General features: G+C 45.9%; 1 protein-coding gene across 1 annotated transcript in view; it reads left to right on the top strand.

Annotated features, from left to right (window-relative positions):
* Positions 1 to 24,807, top strand: part of arrb2b (arrestin, beta 2b) — a 44,856-nt gene that overhangs the window by 908 nt on the left and 19,141 nt on the right. The gene's annotated exons all lie outside the window — the stretch shown is intronic.

Here is a 24,807-nt window from a genome sequence, read left to right as displayed (position 1 = left end):
AATCTGCATCATGAACGCAAGAGTAAACTTGGAACTGTTGCAACTTCTAGCTAAATATTTCACGCGCGTAGCCTGCGACTTCCAGTACAACTTCGTCCCTCGTTTGTTTCAGCAGATAACCAACCGCACCGCTCAGCTTAAGAGAGTGTACAAAACACTGAATTTGTATGACGTTGGTGCATTGCTTTTCCCTCTCAGTTTCACGGGCGCTTCCTATGCTTTACAGGTAATCCAAACGAACGCTGCGCTGTCGTGGGTGAAGATGTTGGCTACGTGTGTTGAGTGTGATGAGTAACCTAGAGAACTGTTTTATTTTACATTCATTTCCCGCCCTCGCTTTACGCATTCTGCTCGCTCACTGACACTGACTGAAGAGTAGGCTAGCCCTGGATGCTGGCTTTTTTTGTATTTAAGCCCAGCGCTTTGGTTGGATTCCATTGCGTTTCTTTGAAAGCACGGCTACACAACATTATGTCACAGGCTCCTCGCGAAGACCCCCCTCCTTCATGTAGTGACGTGTGTTTGACGTCTGACTTTGAATATATTTTAATAGCCTATACGTACAGCACACACGTGGACTTGGATGTCACTGGAAAGTGTAAAAATGGAGTAGGCTACAGGATGCGACCGCTACAGGAGATTTTCGGTTGCCTTTCCCATTTTTGCCGAGTTTGATAGTCTTCAAGGGTACCTGGAAAAACAAGCAAAGCCCCTAGAGGCTTAGAAGTTGTTTTCGCGTCGCATTGTGTGATAATCAGCTTAGAACATGTTTTTTTTGTGTGTGTTAGAAGGGAACAGTTGGTCTAGGGGCCATGTGACAAAACAACTAAAGCAGAACAAACTGTTTGGGTTCATATTGATTGACATACATTCAGGACAAGAGGTTCGGGTGCCAGTGGAGTGATTGTGTAGGTGTCACTGGCTGTTCACTGCATTCCAGTTGGGGTTGAGAAAATAAAATCTCTCACTTAAACCATTTCTCTCTGTTCATCTCTTTCTCTCGTTGCACTCAGTCTCCTACAAATTCATCTCTCATTTCTTGCCTGCCCTCTCTCTGCATCATCAGTGTGATCTAATTTGCTCATTACCCTTCTCCTTTCCTCTCGAAAATTCTCTCCATCTCTCACTCAATTCACAAGAGAGGTGTAGGCGGGGAGGTGTGGGTGCATAGCTTCATGCTATTGCTCTTCGTGGCTGATACAGAAATACTGCAGGCAGGCATAATATTTGTGATAATATTTGCTCTGTTTTGTTCGTTGGTTGTATTTTTTTTCCACTTCCATGCCAACGCCTCTGTTTTGATTTACAAAAATATGCCCTGAGCACAAGGGCAACAGGTCCATTTAAATGAGAACTGAGTAGTTGTTTCAGCCTCAGGTGTGAAGGAAGAGATTCCCAGAGTACCACAGCCAACTTGGTTCATGCATGCATTGGCTCCCTGCTTCTGCAACAGTCAGTTGCTCGGAACCTGACAGCATTTTGGAGGAAAAACGATACATTTTATTATAAAAACAAATCATCCAGATGCATTTTGCTGTTTTGTACCACAATTTAATTTAGCGTTTGCATTTCCCACATTTGCCATCTCTAAATGGATTCAATTCCAGTGAATCTACAAGTCAACCATTTCTCCCTCTTTCCCTGGAAGTGCATCGATAGATTTTATCTGACCTCTCAGGAATATGTAATGATCTATAAAATCATTAAGGGAGACTCCTTGTGTGTATTCCACATGCAACATTGTAATGTATTATTATTATAACATGCATCCAGCATGACTCCGTTTAATGAATGGTGATATGACACCACTGTTGTGCTACTTGCACTATGTCTCTCTTTTTGCTTTAAAATGTTCACAAACCTTCTTCTTGCTGAATAGAAGAAGCAAATGGTTGTATTGGGGTCAAGGCAATTGGGGAGGTACACAAAACCCTCAGCCAATTGGTGTGAGGGTGCCGAAAAGGAGCAGCAATGGTAACGTAGGTAAAGAGTGAGTATAGACATAGCGTTAGATGGGCTAGCGTCTCAATAAATGGACATTGCTATGGTGGCTTTCACATATATTGTTCTACTTTGAAAAGTAGAACCGTCAGAAGAAGCAGAAAACATAGAACGTTTTGCTTTAAGCAGACCTCTTTCAATGTTTTATTTTTTTTAGGTAGCTGATTTGTGTATCAGTCTCAAAGACCTAAAACAGCATTTGCATCATGTAGTCTGCAAAAATATCACCAAAATATATCAGAATATCAGTATATAAGCTAGCCAACTTTTATCATTACTTACAGTGTGGTTGGTGTTTGTATAGCAAGGATGTGGTTTGAGCTAGATAACAAGTTTACTTAAAGCAGCACTAAGTGCACCTGTCAAACTAGCGAGCTAACTAGCTAAAAGTCGTATGCCTTGCAATCATAAACAACCGCCCAGTATGCTACACCCAAGCAGCTAACTTTCTAACGGATGTAGAAGTTTGACTAAAATGACAAAAACATATTGTTCTGAACTAGACTATATTAACTGATATTATTAGTATATGATCTGATGGCAAAAAAATGCCTAAATGTCAACAGTGTTTGGTGTCTAGACTAAAATACTTACAGTTTTCTTTGACCAAGATAGTAAAAAAAAAAAAAAAAAAACAGGATGTGGTTGACTTAATATGATGAAAACAAACACATTTGACACAGGACTAAGACTTAATAAAAATAAAACTGACAAAATGAACACTACTGCCATACTAAAGAAAATCAGATGTCGGACTATAAATATGTTGATAAGGTTAGAGGCTGTGAAATCCCACCGTTGCCATCAATGTGATTTCTCAGGATTTGCCACCCATTTACCTAAATGGCTTTTGATGGATGGTATTACAGAAATGAGTTATGCTCATGAATTAATCAAACTGTCAAGCATTGAAGGATTAATGTGTCCTTCATTGACCTTTGTATTTAGGGGACTGAAGGGAGGCTTTTTAGAGCATTTGAGATTTAAATCCTTTCTCGTTTCTTACACATTTTCCTCTGCTTTCCCTAGTAAACCCTTCCTTCATTCCTCTGCTCATTGTTCTCTCTCTCTCTCTCTCTCTCTCTCTCTCTCTGCTTCCCTTTCCACCCACCCTATATTCAATCTGAGTGTGACCACTCCAGACCACTGAGAGCCTTTGCTATTTCCATGGTAACAGGAATAAGCAGGTCGACCATGAGTTGTCCAAAGTCTTGCCTGTTTACAGAGGCAAATTTTACTGCCAGAACAAGCCCTGTATCCAGATGACCTTTCCTTCCTTCTCTGCTGTTCTCTGCATACTCTTTTTGTCACACTCCCAGTCACTATCTGTATCCTCTTCCTTCCTCTTTTTCATTTCAACTCATAAGTTGTCAATTTCATTGCGGACAGCAGCTTCTGCATTTGCTCTATAGTTGCTTGCAATTTTCATATGTTGTGTGTGTGTGTGTGTGTGTGTGTGTGTGTGTGTGTGTGTGTGTGAGAGAGAGAGAAAAATGACGGTTCTCTCTAAATGAAATCCAAATGGCCTGTGTGCGTGTGTGTGTGGTTTCAGTGTCTTTATTCTATGTGTATCTTTGTGTTTGTCACATTTCCTCTGACCTGTCTTACAGGCAAGTCACATACATGCTGTCTCACACACACACATTCACACTCTGTTAACATACACACACATTTGCCCTCACACACTCTCTCTCTCTGTTACACACACACACACACACACACACACACACACACACACACACACACACACTCTTCACTATCTCATCTGTTTAATGGCGTTATTATCTGGCGGTGCTCGGTGAGGCTGTAAATTCACCGGCGGCTGGGCGTGCAGCTACCACCCCAGGACCTTGGTCCTGTGCTTTATATGCTCTCCACATCCTCGTCTTCCCTCTGCTGAAACACTCCCGCCCTTCCTCACCTCACTTTACCAACTCCCTCGTAGTGCCTCTGTGCAACACTGCTCAGTTACTGGACAGAAGGAGGCCTGGGCTACCCGGCACCTCCGAGTTGCTTGCCACGAAAGTGTCTAGATGTAAAACAAGTGTTTTGGTGAAGGTGCTTCCACCTGTTAGTTAGCTTCCTTGGTAGGCCGGCTTTGCGGGCCAGGTTCACGCAAGGCATTTGGCCAAAAGAGGCAACATTTATTGGGATCAGTGAATGGCACCCCTGTGCTGCACATTCTTTCTACTGCAAACATCGTTGTGTGTGTGTGTGTGTGTGTGTGGTGTGTGTGTGGTGTGTGTGTGGTGTGTGTGTGTGTGTGTGTGTGTGTGTGTGTGTGTGTGTCATCGTGATGCGGGTACGTGTAGGTCAGATCTGAGGGTGTGGTGTGGCTGGCAGTCAATAATGGCTGAGAAAAAAATAGTTTGACCATGATTAGATACAGCGAGTACAGTGTATGAACTGTGAAGGCCCTGTTGCATGCAGACATTGTGAAATGGAAGCTGCAGTTTTTTCCTTAAACATTATTTGCCTGGTCACATTTTGTTTACGAGCATTTGCATCGGTTTTACCTGATGGTCTAGGATCACAAAAACCTGTAGCAAAACACCCAACACATTCGTCAGAGCCACACACTCTGTGCGTCATATGCAGAAACCTCTTCATTAAGTAGAAATGATTTGATGAAAGAGCTTATCTTTTGTCGGTGTGTGACATTCATAAGCATAGAGCATATAGCAAACTATAAACCAACCAGCATTAGGTAGCTTTGTGTGGCTACTTGAATCTCCACTCTTCACCCAGTGTGTAAGTGCTCCAGTCAGGCAACACCACCGCTGCTGCTATGGCTGCTGCTATGGCTGTTGCTCCTCCAGAAGCGCTGCAGATGATGCGATGTTGTGGTGAGGTGGTTAGCCCGGAGCACTGTGGGTGGAAGTAGGCTGTGTCGGTTAGGCTGAGGTGTTGATGGACATGATGCTGTATGCAGATTAAGCTATTATGGCTAAAAAAATCTAATCTTGATATGCTGAGGAGAAATGGCGTTTTTATAATACTGTAACTATGTATATATATATAGTTACAGTATTATATAATAAAAAATGTAACAGAGAGTTAGTAGAAGAGTTTTGGAAATGTCATGTTCTACTATAATCTTAATGCCAGTGTGAAATAGCACCGAATACTGTATACAGATATTTTCGATATGCCATCCAGTCCTAGTGTAGATGACACTTTGCTGAAGCGTTCAGGATTGAGGAGTATATGTGTGAACTCGGTTTTGCAGATTTGGCAACAGGAAAGTTTCAGTATGTGTGTGTTTGTGTTACTGAGGACAAGTGGTACATGATTTACCTGTTCATGATTTGTTAAGCAGTTTGGCTTTTTTTTTGTCTTCCTCTCTCTTACTCTCTTTCTCCCTCTCACGCACACGCACACGCACACATACGCTTACACACGTTATGGCTTTTGTGACATTTCTCCAGCTTCCTTTCCTTCTCGGACCTCTTTCTCTCTGTCCCATGTATTTGCATGCTTTTTGTATATCCCAGCAGACACACACACACACACCATGGTCGTCCTACACCACAGTGCACGGCTGTGTTAATGTGGAGCACAGTAGCTGCCTGACTATCGACTGCAGTTAAAAGCCCTTCATAATGAGTATCGTGTTCATCTGTCTGTCTTCTCTTCTCTCCCTGCTGTATCTCTCTTCCCCTTCAACTGGGATCTGTTTGTTTGGACAGTGTGCACAGTTCTCTTCCTCCACCTCGGTTTCTCTTTTGTCTTCTCTCTCTCTATCTCTCTGTGTGTATGTGTTTCTTCTCTTCTCCATCTTCTCTTTCTCTCTCTCCTCTCTCTCTGGTGTGTGTGTGTGTGTGTGTGTGTGTGTGCAGGAGCGTGGTGTGTAGGAGCGTGGTGTGTGTTTGCATTGTAGAGATCCTCTCTCTTCCTGCTGCTAATCAGGAGGGTCTGTGGGAGCGGCAGCAGCGGCAGCAGTGCAGGAATGTGGGCCCGGCGCAGGCGGCTCGCACGGGACCGCTTCCAACCAGCTGGGCTTGATTTAAACGCAGCTGCGTCGGCTCGAGGCGGAGAGCGGACACGGAGCTGGGATTAGACCGGGCCGGGGTGTCACAGCGTACACAGAGAAAACTGGGAGTGGAGAGGAGTCCATTTGGAGTTCTGCATTAGGGTTTGGGCTTAGTCCCCCCCCCCCCCCGTGATGAGAGCTTTGGTTCAGGTGGTTAGGTCACCTCACTGTCTGTGGGAGTGTAATAGGTCTTGTCTGGGGTTGTTTTTGGACTGGAAATGTTGTTGTTGTCTTTAACTGCGTTCAAGCTCTTGTTAACAAGATTCCTGGTCTTATTTTTGCCGCAAGTCTCGGGAGACTTGAGCAATCCGTCTATTTTGATTTCCTTGGAAAAAATAAAAAAAAATAAACTTGCCGGTTATTGCCGCTTTAGGAAAGAGGCTCACTCTTGTTCCTTCATCTCCTTCCCTTCTTCCATGTTGCTCCACAACATGTCTTGTTCTCCTTCTCCTTTTTGAGTTCTGTCTCTCTCTGCTCTCTTCCTCTTTCCCTATATCCCTCCCCTTCCTTGTTCGTATAATCCTGTTTAATGCTGTATTGTGGCAGCATATTGAGGTTATTGTGGAGCTCTGTTAAAATAAACTTTCGGGGGAGGGGAGGGAGGGAGCTCAGTGTTTTCTTTAAGGGGGACGGAGTGGAGTGGCTCCCTGAAGGTAGCATTTGTCCCAAAACCCAGAAGAGAAGAGATCCTGACGTTAGAAGTGACCCAGAGCCTACAGGAGAGACCGAGAGAGCGGTCCGGGTGGCGAAGTGCATGTTGGTAAAATCATGACGTGTGTGAGTGCGAGAGAGAGATGGGGTGACTACAAAAGTAATTGTGTGTGGGTGTGTGAGAGAGAGGGGGGGGGGCAAAAGTAGTTGTGTACGTGCGTGTGTGTTTGCGTGCGTGTGCGCGTGTGCAGAGTGTTGGAAATGACGGCACCCCTCCCATATCCCATGTGTTGCTGGAAAACAACCAGGGGAATAAAAAATCTTTTAAATAAATAATAAAAAAAGATTTTTTTTTCACACTGCAGAAGGGTGTGTGTATTAATGTGTGTGTGTGTTTGTGTTTGTGTTTGTGTTTGTGTTTGTGTGGGTCGGTGTCTGCCTGTCTGCCTGTCTGCCTGTCCGTCTGTCTGTCTGACTGACTGTCTTAAGAGCTAGTTAGTTATAGAGCGTACACACACACACACAGCCACACACTTTTGGACATGTCAACCAGCTAACAGGCCCAGCCACTACCACTGACTGACGCAGGCTGCATATTCAGAAAGGCAACAAATACCTGACCTGCTCCCCTTTAATCTCCTCCTCCTCAAGGCTCCCATATTTGTCCTCTACACTGCGCTGTGTGTGTGTGTGTATTTGTGAGAGAAGGAGGGAGGGAGGGAGCGAATGTGTGTGTGTGTGTTTGCGTGTGGAAGAGATTGAGATGGTTGGTGTGTGTATGAGTATGAGTGTACCAATCAGGTGATAATTTTTGGATGCATGTTTTGTATGTGTGTGTGTGTGTGTGTGTGTGTGTGTGTCTAGAATGCACAGTAAACTCATTGAAAGCAATTTGTACCTGTGTGTGCGCGCATGCTTACATGAATGTGGCTGAGCGACATTGCAAATACTTGATCCCGTGCCTGTATGTGTTAGAACTCCGAGGGTGGGACTTGGTGTGTGTGTGTGTGTGTGTGTGTGTGTGTGTGCTTCTTGTCCTCAGTATCATGGTAGTGCAAAGGGAGGCAGAGGTGTTGCTGTGTTTGTGCAGATTCATATAACTAGTTCACATGTTTGTGTCTACTGATGAGTTACTTATTTATTTATTTATTTATTTGTGTGTGTGTGTGTGTGTGTGTGTGCGCGTGTGTGTGTGTGTGTGTGTGTGCTGATGAGGGCTTATGATAATGAAATGGGGTGATGGTGATGGGAGGCTTAGCTGTGTCCCCATGACTCTGGAAATCTGATTACTCTCCCCACAGCTCTCCTGAGGGGGCCCTCTAATCTGGTGACGCAGGCGTCAGAGGAAGCATGCTGTGCATGAGTGTTTACTGTCCGCATGTGTATGTTGCTGTCTGATTGTGTGTATATAGGTCTGTGTGTCTGTGTCTGTGTGTGTGTGTGTGTGTGTGTGTCTGTCTGTCTGTCTGTCTGTCTGTCTGTCTGTCTGTCTGTCTGTCTGTCTGTCTGTCTGTCTGTCTGTCTGTCTGTGTGTGTCTGTGTGTATCCCACACTATTCAACAACACACAGCGGGAAAAACAAGGAGACCAGAGAATTCACCACCATCACCCAGGGTTACAGCTGTATGAGTTATTGGCCCATTATGTCATCATTAGTCCAGTAGCACTCATAAGTTATCCCAGTCAAACAGCAACCCTGCAGATATATCAACTAAAGTACAGTGCACAGGTCACTAATTAGGTATGGAATGATCGTCAGAATATAGTCTATATGTCAGGAATTATGACCTGTAGGACTATGCATCTTACAGACACTGTATGTTTTGTATAGCCTTCACGTCCATTGCAGGTGTTTCCCAGTGTATTGGCTGCAGATTGACACAGGTTTGTTTCCACCCACAGTTGGTGTAGTTGTAATAGATGTGCTTACTTGAAGTGAGTCAATGTTTTTTTTCCTTCTTTTTCTGTTGGTTGGAGAGAGTATGTTATAAGGTTGTAACCCATGCCCTAAAAAGGTCACTAGAAGTTGAAGCTGCACAAGAAACCGACCAGCATGGGTAAATACTGTGTGTGTGTGTCCGCAATGTGGGTGGCATTTACCTGACCTTCCAGCACATACCTGATGAGAGCTAGATTTTGAGGTCACAGTGAATTCTATACTGTGTGTTTGTGTGTGCGAATCTGTGGGGGCGGCCGAGCTTCACCGTGTGCTGGTACAGTACATGATGTCTGTGTGTCTGTGTGTCTGTGTGTGTGTGTGTGTGTGTGTGTGTGTGTGTGTGTGTGTGTGTGTGTGTGTGTGTGTGTGTGTGTGTGTGTGTGTGTGCCATACATCTGGTCCTAAACACTGTGACTAATGCAGGGAGTTCAGTCACAAGGGCAACAGGCACTTATCACTCATCATGGAAAAACAGGGATGTCCATCCTCTCATTCACTCACTCATTACCTTCCCTCTCTTTTTCTCTCTCTCTCTTTATAGTTTGTCTCTCTTTCTAACACTCCCTCCATCTCTTGCTTTACCTCCCTGCTGATCTTGTCTTTAGAATGAGGAAGATGGTGGGACCGAGTTGGACCCCAGACTCACCTCCCTGTGTGGGTGTGGATGTCTATGCTCTGATATTGTGTCTGTACTGTTATTTTATGCTCATTAGAATGATTTTGCACACTGTGCAAGTCTGTGAGTGTCTAAATGGTGTGTGTGTGTGTGTGTGTGTGTGTGTGTGTGTGTGTGTGTGTGTGTGTGTCCTCCTCTCCTTTGCTGTTGTCTGACATGGCTCACACTTCATTGCTGGTTTGGCTCTTGGGCCCCCACGAGTCTCACACACACACACCAACTCTGCTCTGTGTGTTTGTGTGTGCAGGTGTGCCTATGCGTGTGAAGAGTGTGTGTGCGAGTGAGTATGCTAGAGAGATATATACCATGTGTCACTGTGTATATGCGTGAGAGGGGCTGAGAGAGAGAGAGAGAGGAAGAGACCAGCTTCCTCACACCTTCACAATAAGAGCAGGAAATTAATGCACAGCATAGAAGAAGTGTGACCAAGGCCCGGTTGGGCAACAGCTCTGACTCCGACCACCTCTCTTCCTCAATGGTTCTCTCTTTCTCTCTCTCTTTCTGCACTTTTTGCCAGTCAGCTGGTGCGTGTGTGTGTGTATGTTTGTGTTTGTGTGTGTGTGTTTGTGTGTGTGTGTGTGTGTGTGTGTGGTCTCTTGCTTGATCACTTGGATTCACTCTTGAACATTTCATTATAGAGTGTGAAACTCTCACCTTTCTGCTGGGATACTGCACCCAGCTGGATTGATCAAGACATATGGCAATAGGCTATAGGCTTTCTTGGGGAGTTAAGGGAATTGGCTATCCGTTTTATGATGTGCTGATTTGGCTGGTCCCTGGTGAGGTCATATTTCCTCAAGCTCAACACTATCACTTACACTTACACTTGTCTCGGCCATTGGAACTGTGTTTTTCTTTTGGTACTACAAAACAAAGATTTGGCTTCCTCCAGAAGAGAGACTGTTGGAGGTATGGAGAGAGAACTATGAAGAGAGACCCTGAAAGAGAGAGTGAGAAAGAAAGGACGATGCCATCTTAAAGAATAAGCTGGGATGGAAGGAGCAAGAAAAAGCTTTTAAAAAGAGGACAAAATTGTGTGCGTGTGTGTGTGTGTGTTTGTGTAACAGACAGAGAGAGAGAGGGAGGGAGGGAGGGAGGGAGGGAGGGAGGGAGAGCGAGAAACGGGCCATGTAGAGGAAAGATAAGGCAGGGTTTCCTCGTGTTGGAGAAAGGAAGCAAAAGACGGGTGCTTTGTGCTTTGGTCGCAGTTCAGCAAAAGTATAGGAAACAACCCTGCAACCCTCTAGGAAAGAGAGACAGACAGAGATGGGGGCGGGGGGGGGGAGAGAGGGGGACAGACAGAGATGGGGAGAGACAGATAGAGATGGAGAGGGGGAGAGACCGGGAGAGATGGGGAGGGGGAGAGAGAGAGAGAGATAAACAGAGATGGGGAGGGGGACAGAGGGAGAGAGACAGACAGGAGGAAAGAGGATGAGAGAAGGAGTGAGAGAGGATAAGAGAGAGGATAAGAGAGAGGATGAGAGAAGATGAGAAAAGAACAGAAGGAGAGAGCGAGAGAGGATGAGAGAGGTTGAGACCGGCTAACCCTTCTCGACTGAGATCCTGCAATGATCACGTACAGAAGATCCCTCTCTATGCTGCCCTATGGTGGCATATCCAAACAGGTGGCATAGTGACGCCCCAGTGTGTCCGTTCACATAGCAATCCGCCGGTGCAGAACCAGAGACCAGAACCATTCGAGACCTCTTGGGACTTGGATAATTCCAACTGGAATAATTAGACTATAGAACGTCACTCGAAGACATAGCTTTTACTTCGACTCTGATAGAAAAGTCAGTGAGTCAGTGAGGCATGTCGTTCAGTCAATTTGTCCTTTTCTATTAATATGGTGATGACCCCCAACAGAAACCTTGACAAAAGCAAAGGTTAAAAAACCTTTTAAATGTGTGAGAAGATGTAATGAACAAGAAAAAGTTGTACGTAATTATTGATGCCCAGCAGATAGAAGGAAAATACATTGATGAGTCATCATCATGGCCTACTACCCCTTCTGGGGCTTAGGCAGCTAACAAGAGATCTCCAAGCATCTCGGTCCTGATTGACGAGTCATCACCACATTATTGGGTTAACATCTGGCTCGAGCACATTAATGTCGGAGCTGGTAAATATCATGTCGAAACTTTCAGAATTCTCGGTTGTCTTGCGGCACTTGGAAATGAACCAGCCTACTGTTACTTTCAAAATCAATGACGTGTCAACTTAGTGGCGTCTGGCTCTTGCAGGCCTTGCACATTTATAGCAATGTTCACACTCAAGCAAAGTTGGTGTGCGTCTCTTGCAACATGCTTACGCTCATCCTGCTCAGCATTTGTGTGTTCTGCTTCGTTTTGGTTAGCTGCCAGGCTTGTCCCACCCCTGGTCCGCCATGCCGGCTGTATCTTTTTGCACACATGTCATTCCGCCTCTGTGACTACCTTCACTGCTGGATCAGAGGCGGAGCAACTGTGACCCCCTATTCTGCCTCCTGACCTTTTAAGGCGGAATGACGCCGTAATATTCCCGTATAAAACACTTAGAGGGAGCGGGAGAGGGAGCGGGAGAGGGAGAGGAGCTGACTAACAACAGCAATAAAGGCCCAGGGATTATGGTCATCACGGCTGTAAGGGGCTTTTAAAAGATTACAGCATCACTCTATTACCCACGCTCCACCTGCCCGCCCAGATTTAGCACCCAATATTCCAGCCGGCCTCCGCGCCTCACCTCCAGACCCCCGCGGCTCCAGCCCAGTGCCCTCACTGCAGCGCCTCTTGGTCCCTTCGCCTCAGACGTCCCCCCCCCAAAGGGCTATGACCACGAAAAGATAGAGAGACTATCAATACTCTCTCTCTCAGCGATGGTAGTCGTAGCAAAGTGATGCTTTTCGGGAAAGCCAGCTCCATTCTAGCAGGGCAGGGTGGTGTCCTGTTGTTCCTGTACTTCTATTCTGATCTGGAGTCTGTATGTGTGTCTCTGTTACACCTACGTCTGCTGCTGCTGTTGTTCCTGTACTCCTATTCTGATCTGGAGTCTGTATGTGTGTCTCTGTTACACCTACGTCTGCTGCTGCTGTTGTTCCTGTACTTCTATTCTGATCTGGAGTCTGTATGTGTGTCTCATCTACACCTACTTTTGTGTCTGCTGTTGTTCCTGTACTTATTTTCTGATCTGGAGTCTGTATTTGTGTCTCTGCTACCCCTTCTTCTGCTGTTGTTCCTGTCCTCTGCATCGGTACCCCCATGGTAGCTCCATCTATTCTCATCCTCCTACCACCTCCCGTCTCATCTGTTGTCTTTTATGCTAATGGAACGGTGATGGGGAAATTTGCTGTCTAACACAGACAGACCATTTTTTAGCAAAGCGTTTGCCAATATCAATTTCAATTACTTCTCAGCACTGCTTCGATAATGCCCGCATTAACACAACATTGAGGATTTAATGTGTTGTGATATACCGTCACATTCAGCAACCAAAGAGTGTTGTTCAATACCTGGATATACCTATGTGAGGTGAACTGCTGTATAAAAAGAAAAACCACACCCTACTGAAAAAGCATATATTAATCAGAATTAAACTCTCGTGTCTCACTGATTAATCATTCTTTTCTGATTCCTTCTGCATACACCCAGACCTTGGGATCATATTTACCTCTCTCTTATTACTCACTCCCTTCTCATTTCTATAGCATCACCTCATTTTGCTCGTTTTCTGCATCTCCCTCTGTCTCGCCTCAGGACTCTGCGAGCATTCATCTTAACCTCAGCAGTGCTCGCGTCTGCTCTTCTGTAGAGGCTCTGTCTGGAAGGAATGCAGACAAAAGGGAGGGAGATTAGTTATACCAGGGTACAGAGCAGGGGGAAGTGTAATCGTCCATTACGTTCTCACACCAGTTATTTCCTCTCGTATGTCTTTCCCCCCTCCCCTTATCTTGTGCTCTCTCTCTCTATCTCATACACAAAGAAGATGTGAAGTTCCCTTTTCTTTCTTGTTCTCTCTCTCTCTCTCTCTCTCTCACACACACACACACACACACACACACACACACACACACACACACACACACACACACACACACACACACACACACACACACACACACACTGACTAGACAAGGAAGTGTTCTCATGTCTTTGTCTCTCTTTCTCTTTGTTGTTCCCTCTCTTAAGCATAGTAAGAGCAAAAATGCTTTCTCTCTCTCTTTCTTTCTTTATGTCTTTATGTCTTTCTCTCCCTCGCTTCCATACAAAGACAACAAGTTAGAGTTCTGTTCTCTCGCTTCCTCTATCTTTCTCTCTCTCTCTCTCTTTTTTCTGGTCCCTCTCTTCCACTGTTATGGCGCTCTAATGCTGATCTCTCCCCAGTGCATTCTGTGTGTGAACCCAGTGAAATAAGCTCTGACTGACTGGCTGTGGCCGTGGGGTGCCTCCCATCCAGACCACAAGGAAGTGATCTTAGCTCGCTGTGCCAAATAAGGTGCCTAATGATGCGGTGTGGGAAGAGTGGCAGGAAGAGGCCTAAGCCTAAAGGGGATGAGCACTCTCACAGCAAAAGGCTGCGTCCTCCGAGTCAGTCCTTCTTCTTTCTCATGCCCGTCTGTGTTAGAGAACTTTTTGGTTGTAGTTCTGCCCTTTAAAAGGGACTCTTTAGGAGTAACGTTGTGGGGAACAATGTGTTAAGTGTAAACTGTTCAGTCTGCTGCACTAAATAAAACATTGGTGAGCCAAAAAAAAGTTGATTGACGTACCTGGTGTTTCGATTGTCGTGGGGCTTTTTGCTCTCGAGGGGGGAACCTGCGTTGGACTCACCCAGTAGCTCCGGATGTTGAGTCATCTTATCTGGATGACTGTGTGTGTGTGTGTGTGAGTGACAACAATGGTCAATGATTAGATGTAAACATGGCTCAGACTGGTCATGTTCATCACCACATGTGTAGTGTTCCACTCCTATTTTTAAATCGTCCGTTTCCATAGAAATTCTCAGTAGGCGGCTGGGAAAGGGGGTCAGAGTTGAGTGGAAGGGTGTGGAGTTGTGTGAAATGGTAAATATGTCACGGCGGGACAATGTGGCCTAGGGAACCGTAAACACCTATGACCGAGAGAGAGAGTGAGACAGAAAGAGAGAGAAAGAGAAAGAGAGAGAGAGCGGGCAGCAGCAAGTAAAGATTTCAAGTTGGTACAGCCCATTCTTTGAAACATGTGCTCTCCTAATTCAATCATTCCTCAGTCATTTTGTTTTTCTCTCTCCCTATCTCTCTCGCTCTCTGGCTCACGCGTTCTCTCACATTCTCAGTTCGTGGAGTGGAGTGGAGTGGAGTGGAGTGGAGTGGAGTGGAGTGGAGTGGAGTGGAGTGGAGTGGAGTGGAGTGGAGTGGAGTGGAGTGGAGTGGAGTGGAGTGGGGTGGGGTGGGGTGGGGTGGGGTGGGGTGGGGAGGGGAGGGGTGCCGTTTTCATTTCCTGACGGCAAAAAAAAAAGTAAACAAAAGGAAGGAAGCGGCTTGAGCTACCGAGCACTGTACCACACACACACACACACACACACACACACACACACACACACACACACACACACACACACACAAATACAAACAGAGATCTACAGATACACCCCCTCCACACACCCACACACAGATGTACAGATACTGCTTTTCCACCATAGAGGATAGAAGGATAGAGGATAGAATGCTGTGCAGACCATCTTGTACTGTGAAACAACCTCCGAAAATCCTATCTCTATGTTTTTCTCTCTGTTTCTCTCTTTCTCTCTCTCTCTCTCTCTCTCTCTCCCTCTCCTTTTTGCACGGATATTAGTCAATTTGCTATCTGATTGCTGGCGAGCACATAAAAATGATTGTGTAAACACACCCATGATGCATTTCAGTTCTAACGTCCAGCAAGAGATACGTTCTAGTCCCATGTAAACACATCTATCTCTGCATAGCTTTGTTGCTATGTGGCCGTGGGGAACGCTTATGTTCAGGGTGATAGTGGAAGATTGCTTAACTTAACAGACTGGGGTCCATTAGTCAGACAAGTCCAGAGTCCAGTGGCAGAGGGATGCGCTGATGCCAAGCTGGCTAAACTGTGATATCAGCTTGGAGGGGATCACGGTGTCAAATGCTGAACTGAAGTCAATGACCAGCATTCTGATGTATGAGTTGTGACTGTCCAGGTAGGGTCCGGGCAGAGTGGAGTGATTCGGGGATTGTAACCTCTGACCTGTTGCGGTTTGGCCAGTGAAGCAGGCAGACAGGATTTCAAATGGGAATTTCAATAAAGTTCTCGTGGACAATCTTGTGTGAACGGGTCAAAAACTACTTTGCATTTGTCTCTCTTTCTTATTTGGTTCTGGAAATCAGATGACCAAGGCCATTTCCTGACACCAGGGGTTGGGTCCCCGGTCTAGGCTGCTATATGCAGTAACTATTGAGCCTCTTGTGGGTTTTATTAAGAGGACGCTTGATTGGTGTACTCCTGGATTCTTGAAGGTACCCCCTGTTGGGACCAAACTTTTGCTAAGGACTATTAACGATTGAAATCGGCCCAGTATTACGTTAGAACGCTATAACTGCCAACCGCAAAACTGCTATACAACGTAATCCAACGGGGCAAGCATATGCGTCAAAGAAAACTGTTTTTTTCCCACCACTCACAGCCTCAAAATGTAATTACAAGTGTCTGACTGCATGGAAAGGATCCCTACAGAGATAGACCTGTGGCTGTTACCTCAAAGAAACTGTACAAAATGATAGCACGAATTAACTGGGACAACTGTACTCTTCTGCTTGGGAATTGGCATGACACAGGGCCACCTCAGCCTCCTCACCAGTGTGGATGGGCAAGGGAGGGGTTTTAGGTTTTTATTGGTTGGAACAATACATGCAGAGGAACTGGAAGGGGCTAGCATGAAGATGAAGTTAGTGGAAGCTTCCAGAGATGGAAGCGGATTAGCCCTACAGCTCTTGTACAGAGGAAGATGTATAGTGGTAATAACCTAGCAACGTCCATGCTGTGGCACAGGGTTACAGTTTAAGACCTTCAAAAGGATCTCATTGGGCAGGTCCTAAGGGATTTTATGAACTTCTTTTGGAATGGTCATTATTGGAATCCACCGTGTGTTTTGTGTCAGCCATTGACTGAGGGCGGTCAAAGCTTAATCCAAATGGTTTTAAAGGTTACGGCTTTAAGGCTTCAGACATTGCAAAGACTATTGTTCGGAGAATGCCATGGGTGCCTTTTGGTCTTTCAGTTCTTAGGAAACTTGGGGGAGAGCTTGATAAGCAAGTGTTCCTAATGGAAAGCTCCTTTGTAAAGGGCCGAGGCGGGTGGTGTTTGCCCTTATTGTAATATCACTGATGCTGTTGTTCACCTTTTCTGTGAATGTGCAAGGCTAGCACCATTATTTGTATATCTGCCAAAGTTGTTGATGAATCTGGGGTTTATGTTTTCAAAAACTGTGGCTGTTTTCAGTTGTGGGTACAGATAGGCTGGGCATGAGTGTTATATGATGGCCAATTTCTTTCCCAGTAAAGGCCATCCTTAAATTCCACAAAGCAAAAAATAAAGGCAGGGATATTGACATGATATCCATGTTTCAATCTCTGGTGAAACCATGAATAGTGGTGAAATCAGAAATGGTGTGGAAAGGAGGGGATTATTTCCACCTTTCCAAGTGGTATTTTAATTGTTTTCGAATTATGTTTTGAGTGGTTCTTTCTTTCTTTCTTTCTGTCTTTCCTGCGTTCTTAGTTATCTTTCTGCTCACCTCTCTCTCTCTCTCTCTCTCTCTCTCTCTCTCTCTATTTGTCTCTCTTTCTCTCTTGCTGTCTGCCACTTATCCCTCCCCTCCCCTTTCCTCCTCTCTCCATCACTCCCATTCTCCTACTCTGCTCTCTGCTCCTCTCCTTCCCACACAATGCTGTTTACACACTCGGTTATTCTTAGCCACAGAGGAACAGACAATATTTAATAGGGAGGGCAACAGCACCTATGGCCTCATCCCAGCTGCATACTATACCTGCTACTGCTGACGATAAGTACATACTCAGTCTAGGTTCTGAGACGATGAAAGGTTGGCAAGTAAGCATACTTCACAAAATGCTACATCACCTATCAGTCTGGATTGCAGTTTATAAGCATACCTAAGAATCCTTTTAGCTTTTTATGCTAGAGTGTTAGACTCGCTTCCACTCGCTAACTGGTTTTGGGCCAGGGTGACTCAGACTAGAAATGTGTTGGTGAATATGATTGGCATGATGTGCATGTATCATGGCAGTGAGCCAAGGGCAAGCGTTGTCTTTGTACCGGTCTTGTTCAATGCAGGCGAAATGTAGGCCTTGTCTGTGTGCGTGTGCGTCAAGGTTGGCCCATTTCTGTCTTTACTCAAGAGATCTGATGCATTAATTGTCTAACATCAGCAGTATGTTTATTTCTGAATCGTTTGAATAATTGATACATCGTTTATCTTTGGACTTTCCGTGTGCTTGTCGATTATGATGTTCTCCAGATCGATAGCTGGCTGTGATGGCTGACTACTTCTCTTCTTTCTGACTTCTCCCCCCCCTCCTCTCTCTCTTCCTCTCTCTCTCTCTCTCTCTCTGTATTTCTCTGACTTTTTCCTTCCATCACCCTCATCGGCCTCCTCATGTTTTTTCTCTGTTTGCGTGTTTGATGTTTTTTGTGTTTATCTCGTTCACTCAGCCCACACAAGGGGGACGTTTCTTGAATAAGGGCAGCTTTAGGTGGCAGGAAGTTGATCGTAGGAGGGGGCGGGGGTGCCATGGAACAGGGTCGAGGTGTTAAAAGTTACCACTGCAGGATGCATGCAGGCAGGCAGGGAGATTTCAGAGATCGAGATGGTGACGCACACAAACACTCATAAGTGTTTGCACGCACACACACACACACACACACACACACACATATGGCCATTGACACACATGCTGGTCATTGTCCAGCCGGTTCTTCCTCAGTTAGCAGCTAGAAACACAGGGAGGTGGATGACCCCCTTGTGTGTGTGTGTGTGTGTGTGTGTGTGTGTGTGTGTGTGTGTGTGAGAGAGAGAGAGTGCGCAGTGTTTTATCTGTATATCTGTATTTCCCTATTTTGTAAGACTAGTCTACTGTGTGTGTGTGTGTTTGTGTGAGAGAGAGAGATTGCACAGTGTTTTATCTGTATATCTGCATTTCCCTATTTTGTAAGACTAGTCTACTGTGTGTTTTTGTGTGTGTGTGTGTGTGTGTGTGTGTGTGTGTGTGTGTGTGTGTGTGTTAGTGTGTATAGTGTGTGTGTGTGATCTGGAAGGGAAACTGACCAGTGCCAAACAACCCACTATGTATCATCCTTTCAAGAAACAGGAAACTGCATGAGCACATAAGGATATGTGTGTGTCTGTGTGTGTAATTGTGATTTGGGGGCACAGGGGATATGTCCTGAGGAAACTTGCACAAACACACTCAGCAGATTTAGCTCTGCTTCAGCACTTGCATTACACATCCCATATCACACACATACTCTCTCTCACACTCACACTCATGGACACACAAACCCCTGTATAATAATAATAATAATGCATTTTATTTGTATAGCACACTTTCACAAACAAAGATGTCTCAAGGTGCTTAACAGAGTCACAATAGCAAATTAAAACAGTGCATTCAAAAACAATACAGAAAAATAAATAAAATAAAAAACAGAAACCAGAACTTTAGGAGAAGGCAGATATAAAAAGATGGGTTTTGAGGTGGGATTTAAAAGAAGTGATGGAGTCCAAAGCCCTAATGTTCTCCGGGAGCTTGTTCCAGAGTCGTGGCCCCAGCGAGGAGAAGGCACGATCTCCCATTCTGGACATATTTGTCCGGGGAACAGCAAGAAGGTTTGCTTGTCCGGACCTAAGAGTCCTTGGTGAGAGATGAGGGGTGAGGAGATCCTGGAGATAGGCCGGACCAGTGGTGTTTATGGCCTTGTGAACTAGAAGAAGGACTTTGAAATGTATTCTCTGGTTGATTGGAAGCCAGTGGAGGGAGTGGAGGACTGGGGTGATGTGCTCGGATCTCCGTGTCTTGGTGAGAACCCGGGCAGCACTGTTTTGAACATACTGCAGCCTCTGGATGGATTTTGCTGGAAGACCTGCCAGCAGAGAGTTGCAGTAGTCCAGACGGGAGCTGATGAATGCATGCACCAGCTTTTCTGCAGCATGTTTGGGAAGAGAGGGTCTCAGCCTTGAGATGTTTCTCAGGTGGTAAAATGAAGTTTGACAGATGGATTTGATGTGTGAATCAAAGGACAATGAAGAATCCAGCTTGACACCAAGGTTTGTGACGAGTGAGGAGAGAGGGGTGGGGTGGCCATTTATGGTGATTTGGGTGGTACCAGCCTTTTTTATTTGGTGGGGCGTGCCAATAAGAATGGCTTCAGACTTGCCACCATTTAGCTGAAGTGAGTTGTTGCTCATCCAGTGCTGGATGTCATCCAGGCATTTGGTAGTCTGTGATAGTGCCTGTTGTTTGTCGGGTGAAGTTTCGGATGTAGATTTGTGTGTCATCTGCATAGGAGTGAAATGGGATGTTATGACCTCGAAGTATGTTTCCCAGGGGTAGCATGTAAATTAAGAAAAGCCGGGGCCCCAGGACTGACCCCTGGGGGACACCGGAGGTAACGCACCTAATGCTGGAAGTGACATTGCCAAGGGCAACATACTCCTGCCGTCCTGAGAGATGGGAATAAAAGAAGTCCAGGGCAGTGCCTGTAATTCCCACCTCCTGGAGGTGCTGAAACAGGATAGTATGGTCCACTGTATCAAAAGCGGCGCTTAGATCCAGCAGGACTAGTAGGCTGGGTGAGCCAGAGTCTGATGACATTAGGAGGTCATTTACCACCCTCACCAGAGCAGTTTCAGTGCTATGGGAAGGTCTGAAACCAGACTGGAAGGATTCATAAAGCTGGTGGGAGTGGAGATGGTTATGCAGCTGGAGGGAGACGACCTTTTCCAGGACCTTTGCTAGGAAGGGGAGGTTTGAGATGGGACGGTAGTTTGAGAGGTCCTCAGGGTCCAGATTGTGCTTTTTAAGCACAGGTTTGATGGCTGCCAGTTTTAGGGAGGGGGCAACTTCACCAGTAGATAGGGACCTGTTTATTATGTGGGTTGCAGTGGGGACAATGGCTGTGAGGCAAGCTTTCAATAGGGATGTGGGGATGGGATCCAAAGAGCTGGTGGAGGAGTTCATTTTTAAAACAATGTACCTGTAGCATCAGATGTGTCAATGCTATCACTTAAGTGTGTATGAGAAAGATATACTTGCCTCCTGCCTTTCAATTCTTTCTCTCTCTCCATTTAAATCGATTCTACTTTCTTTTCCCTTGTTTTCTTTGCTTGACGCTTTTTCTCTCTCTTCTTTCCTGTCTGCTCCCCTCGACTCTTTTTCTCACCTCAACTGGTCCATCACTAATTCTAATTCTAATAGCTTTATTGGCATGACCGTTTATGTGCTGTTCAACCAACGCATAGTGTTCTATTACACAAAACAACAACAACAACAACAACAACAAAGAGAGAATCTATGAAACAAACTGTGAAGGACAACACAAACATGAACAAACACAAGTGGGAATCTATAATAATAATCTGTGTCTTTCTCTCTCCCTCCTTTCTTGTGTCTTTCTCTCCCACTGCGTTATGCCCTTGTGATAAATGGGTCTTTATTTAGCGGCTTTTTACCTGACCCACATTTGTGGCGAATCCTGATTGATTTGAGTCTTGTTATCTCCACACACACACACACACACACAGACACAGGATCTGTGAGGTTTGGTAGCTGAGAGCCTGAAGGTTGGTTTTGTGTGTGTGTAGTGTGTGTGTGTGTGTGTGTGTGTGTGTGTGTGTGTGTGACTGTAAGTGTGTGTGTGACTGACTGTGTGTCTGTGACTGACTGTGTGTCTGTGGCTGTGCATGCATATTTATACTGCATAGCATATGATCTCTGGCATACTCCCTGTCTCCTATAAACTCTCCGGCATACCATCTTATGTTTGTTTGTCTCTGGTTGTGCGTGGTGTTGTCTTCAGGTTTAATTGCATATTGTTCATGCTGAAAGTATGTGGGCGCTTAATCTTGTGTGCATCTCAGCGCGTGCGTGCGTGCGTGCGTGCGTGCGTGCGTGCGTGCGTGCGTGCGCGTGCGGTGTGTGCAGACGCCAACAGCTCAGCCACTAATATTTGCATTCTTGGCTGGCTGTGATGCCTGTGTTTGTGTGTGTTTGTATATGAGAGGGGCGTGTGTGTGCCTGCCAGGGTGGTGGGAGTTCGACTACAGGAGGACTCTCTACTCTCCTCTGGCCCTCCGCTCTCGTCCTTCTCCTACTCCTCCTTCTCCTCCTCCAGCTCTCCTCCTCCATATTTGACCTGTTGTGAAGGAGTGGCGTCTATGGTGGGCACAGGCTGACCTGACCATGAGTGTGTTTATTGGCCCCTGTGAACATCTTGTAGTGGTAACCCAGTAATGGTTTTGTGTTTGTTTGTGTGTGTGTGTGTGAGTGAGTGTGTGAGTGTCAGTGTGGTGTCTCCTTTGGCCCGCTTCTTGGTGTTGGCTGGGTCCCAGAAGGAAGAGATTTTGCAGAACTCTAGGGGTGTGTGTCAGACACACACACACACACACACACACACACACACACATACATAAAACAGATTCACTTAGCCACCCTCTGCAGTGAACCACAAAACTGTGTTGTGATAAGAGAGATGAGAGAAAAAGATGAGTGGGAAATGGGCTTTTCTAGATCCCATTTCCATATTACCCCTCCCTCTCTCTGACACTTTCTCTTCCTTTTACCTCTCTCTCTCTCGCTCGCTCGCTCGTTCTCCTGCTTTCTTTCGAGTAAAAATAAGAATGTATGTGAATTTGTGCGTGTGCCTGGCCTGCCTCTGTTTCTGTGTGTGTGTGCGTTGCCAGAGGCTTTTGTCGGTAATGCAATATTAATCAGATCTATTCATTAGAGAGACATGCCTGAGACAGCACTAATGGGCCTTTAAAACTTTCATCAGCTCAGACAGACGGATGGACAGACTGAGGGAGAGAGGGAGAGAGGGAAAGTCGGTGAGGGATAGACGCCGAGAGGTTGATGAGGAAAGAAAGGGATGAATTGTGAAATGGGGAAAGCGAGATGCAGAGGAAGAGAAATGGAAAGAGCAATGGAGAGAGGGAGATTGCGAAAGAGAGTGAGAGAGAGAGATATGTAGAGAGAGGAGTGAGACAGATGAGCAAAGCAGGAGAGGGACAGTGAGACAGTGGGGCGATGGGGATGGGGAGATGGAGAGGGAGCTAGTGAGATGAAGGGTGCACTAATATAGAGTTGTGCCAGGGAAAGGAAGAGACTGCTCTAGAGGAAGATGACAAATGACTCTTGAGCACTGCAGTGGAACAAGGAGGGAGGAAGGGATGGATGGCTGTGTGGGAGAGAGAGAGATGGATAGAGAAAGAGAGAAAAAGAGAGAGATTTGGGTGCTGGAAGAGGTGTATATAGTCATCCAGGTCAGTGGGGAAAGGGGTAAAGTGTGTTAATGTGCTGCTACGCCACACACACACACACACACACACACACACACACACACACAGTGCTCATTCCCCCTCTCCCTCTCCCTCCCTCTCTCTCATCTGTCATTTCTGGCATCGAAGCTCTGAGATCAAAGGCATGCTGGTGTGAGTGGAGTCTTATGAAGAGACTGGACTGTGCGTGCGTGCGTGTGTGTGTGTGTTGTTCCTCTTTTATGGTAAATGTCAGCCGCCCTCTACAGCTCAGTTTGCATGGACAAACAATGGGACTTTTGAAGAGGGCCCCACACAGAGGTGTTAAAAAGCCTGTCTGCCTCAAATGGTCACACAAACTGGCACGCTCTCTCTCTCACACACACACACACATACTCACACACACACACAGTCTTTCTCGTGCTCTGCACTCCATCTCCCACTCACACAGAATTTCTTCTCCATCCCTCAAACATGCTCTTTCTTTCTTTCTTTTTTTGTTTCTTTCTCTATCTCTCTCTCTCTTTCTCAATCGCACAATTTCTTACATACATATACACAATTACACATATATCTCTCTTTCCTTGTTGCTGCCTCTCATACACACACACACACACACACACACACACACACACACACACACACACACACACACACACACACACACACACTCTCACACACACACACAATTATGCCAATGCATGGCTGCCTTGACCTTTGCCCTTTTGAAAACTTCACTTCCTCTGCAGTCAGCTTTCTCTACTGGGCCCAGTGTGGGTAGAATAAGCTGTGATCAACATAGTGCTAATTCTCCAGTCTTTGAAAAGCAAGAACATAATATGCAGGTCAGTTTCTTCATGAGACTTGACAGCTGATGGATTCATTTGCAGCATCTCTAGCACAAAGCAGAGAAATCCAATGTCATGGCTTCGTTCCACAAGGCCACTGCGAGTTTGATAAATGTTTATGCACTTCCTGCAAAGCCAGTCTTTACATAAGCCACCGTTTTGCACCTGTTCTCTGCCTCACAGACTGCAGGTGTTTCTGCCCGAGTCTTCACCCTCTGCAGTCTAGGCTAACCATGGAAATGTAAACACCGAACATGGAAATATTCTCAGTGAAGATCTACACTAAGTTCTGCACTTCCAGAACCAAAAAGAAACTTAAGAAATGCCTCGCTGCCCCAGTTCTGGTTCCTGAAGACTGCACCGGCACAGTTGAAAGTGTCACCCACCAATAATGTAGTACAGCTTTCCTTTATTTAGCTTCATAACTCCAGCTCACGTGGAGATTGTTGCCCTGCAGCATCTGTTCCTCTGATGAATATGCATGGCCGGGGGCTGCTTATCTCCAGCTCCAGAGGAGTCTCCCTCCTCCTTAAAAGCGTTCTGCACAGAGGGCTTTCCCCAGTGTACACATGACTAAAACAGTTCTGGGTGAAATAAGTCCAGAAATAAGGCAGTTTCTTATTGCCAGTTACTTTAGTTGTCAGTAAGTTCAGAGGCGGGCAAAGCTGCAAACTGCTTGAACACTTGGGCCTCTTGACCTCTGTGAGATTGCCACTTGGTTTCAACCAATCGGTGAGTGTCGGTTGGGGCCGGCGTGGTTGTTTAAGGTTGACTGTGTCACTCTTGGGTGCTGCTTGCAATCTGTTGTGTGCCGTACTCCTGCTGTTAATACACACACACACACACACACACACACACACACACACACACACACACACACACACACACACACACACACACACACACACACACACACACACACACGTGGCTTGGCACAGGCCTGCACCGCACAGCAGTGGTCAGCCCAAGCGTGCTAGCGGAGAGTGATTAGCCGTTTGCGCCACCTCACAGTGTCTTGTGTCCCTCTGTCCAGGATCTAAAGTGAGTCTTTCAGACCCTCTGTGTCTCACCCAGTCACAGTGTTAGCCCAGAGGTCCCTCAAATGGGAGGAGTGACCCAGAGAGATAGTCATTTTGAATTTTTCGTG

Source organism: Sprattus sprattus, assembly GCF_963457725.1.
Source record: "Sprattus sprattus genome assembly, chromosome: 21".
NCBI classification, from domain to species: Eukaryota; Metazoa; Chordata; class Actinopteri; order Clupeiformes; family Clupeidae; genus Sprattus; species Sprattus sprattus.
The sequence above is the reverse complement of the archived record's forward strand: the minus strand, read 5'-3'. Positions and strand labels throughout refer to the sequence as shown.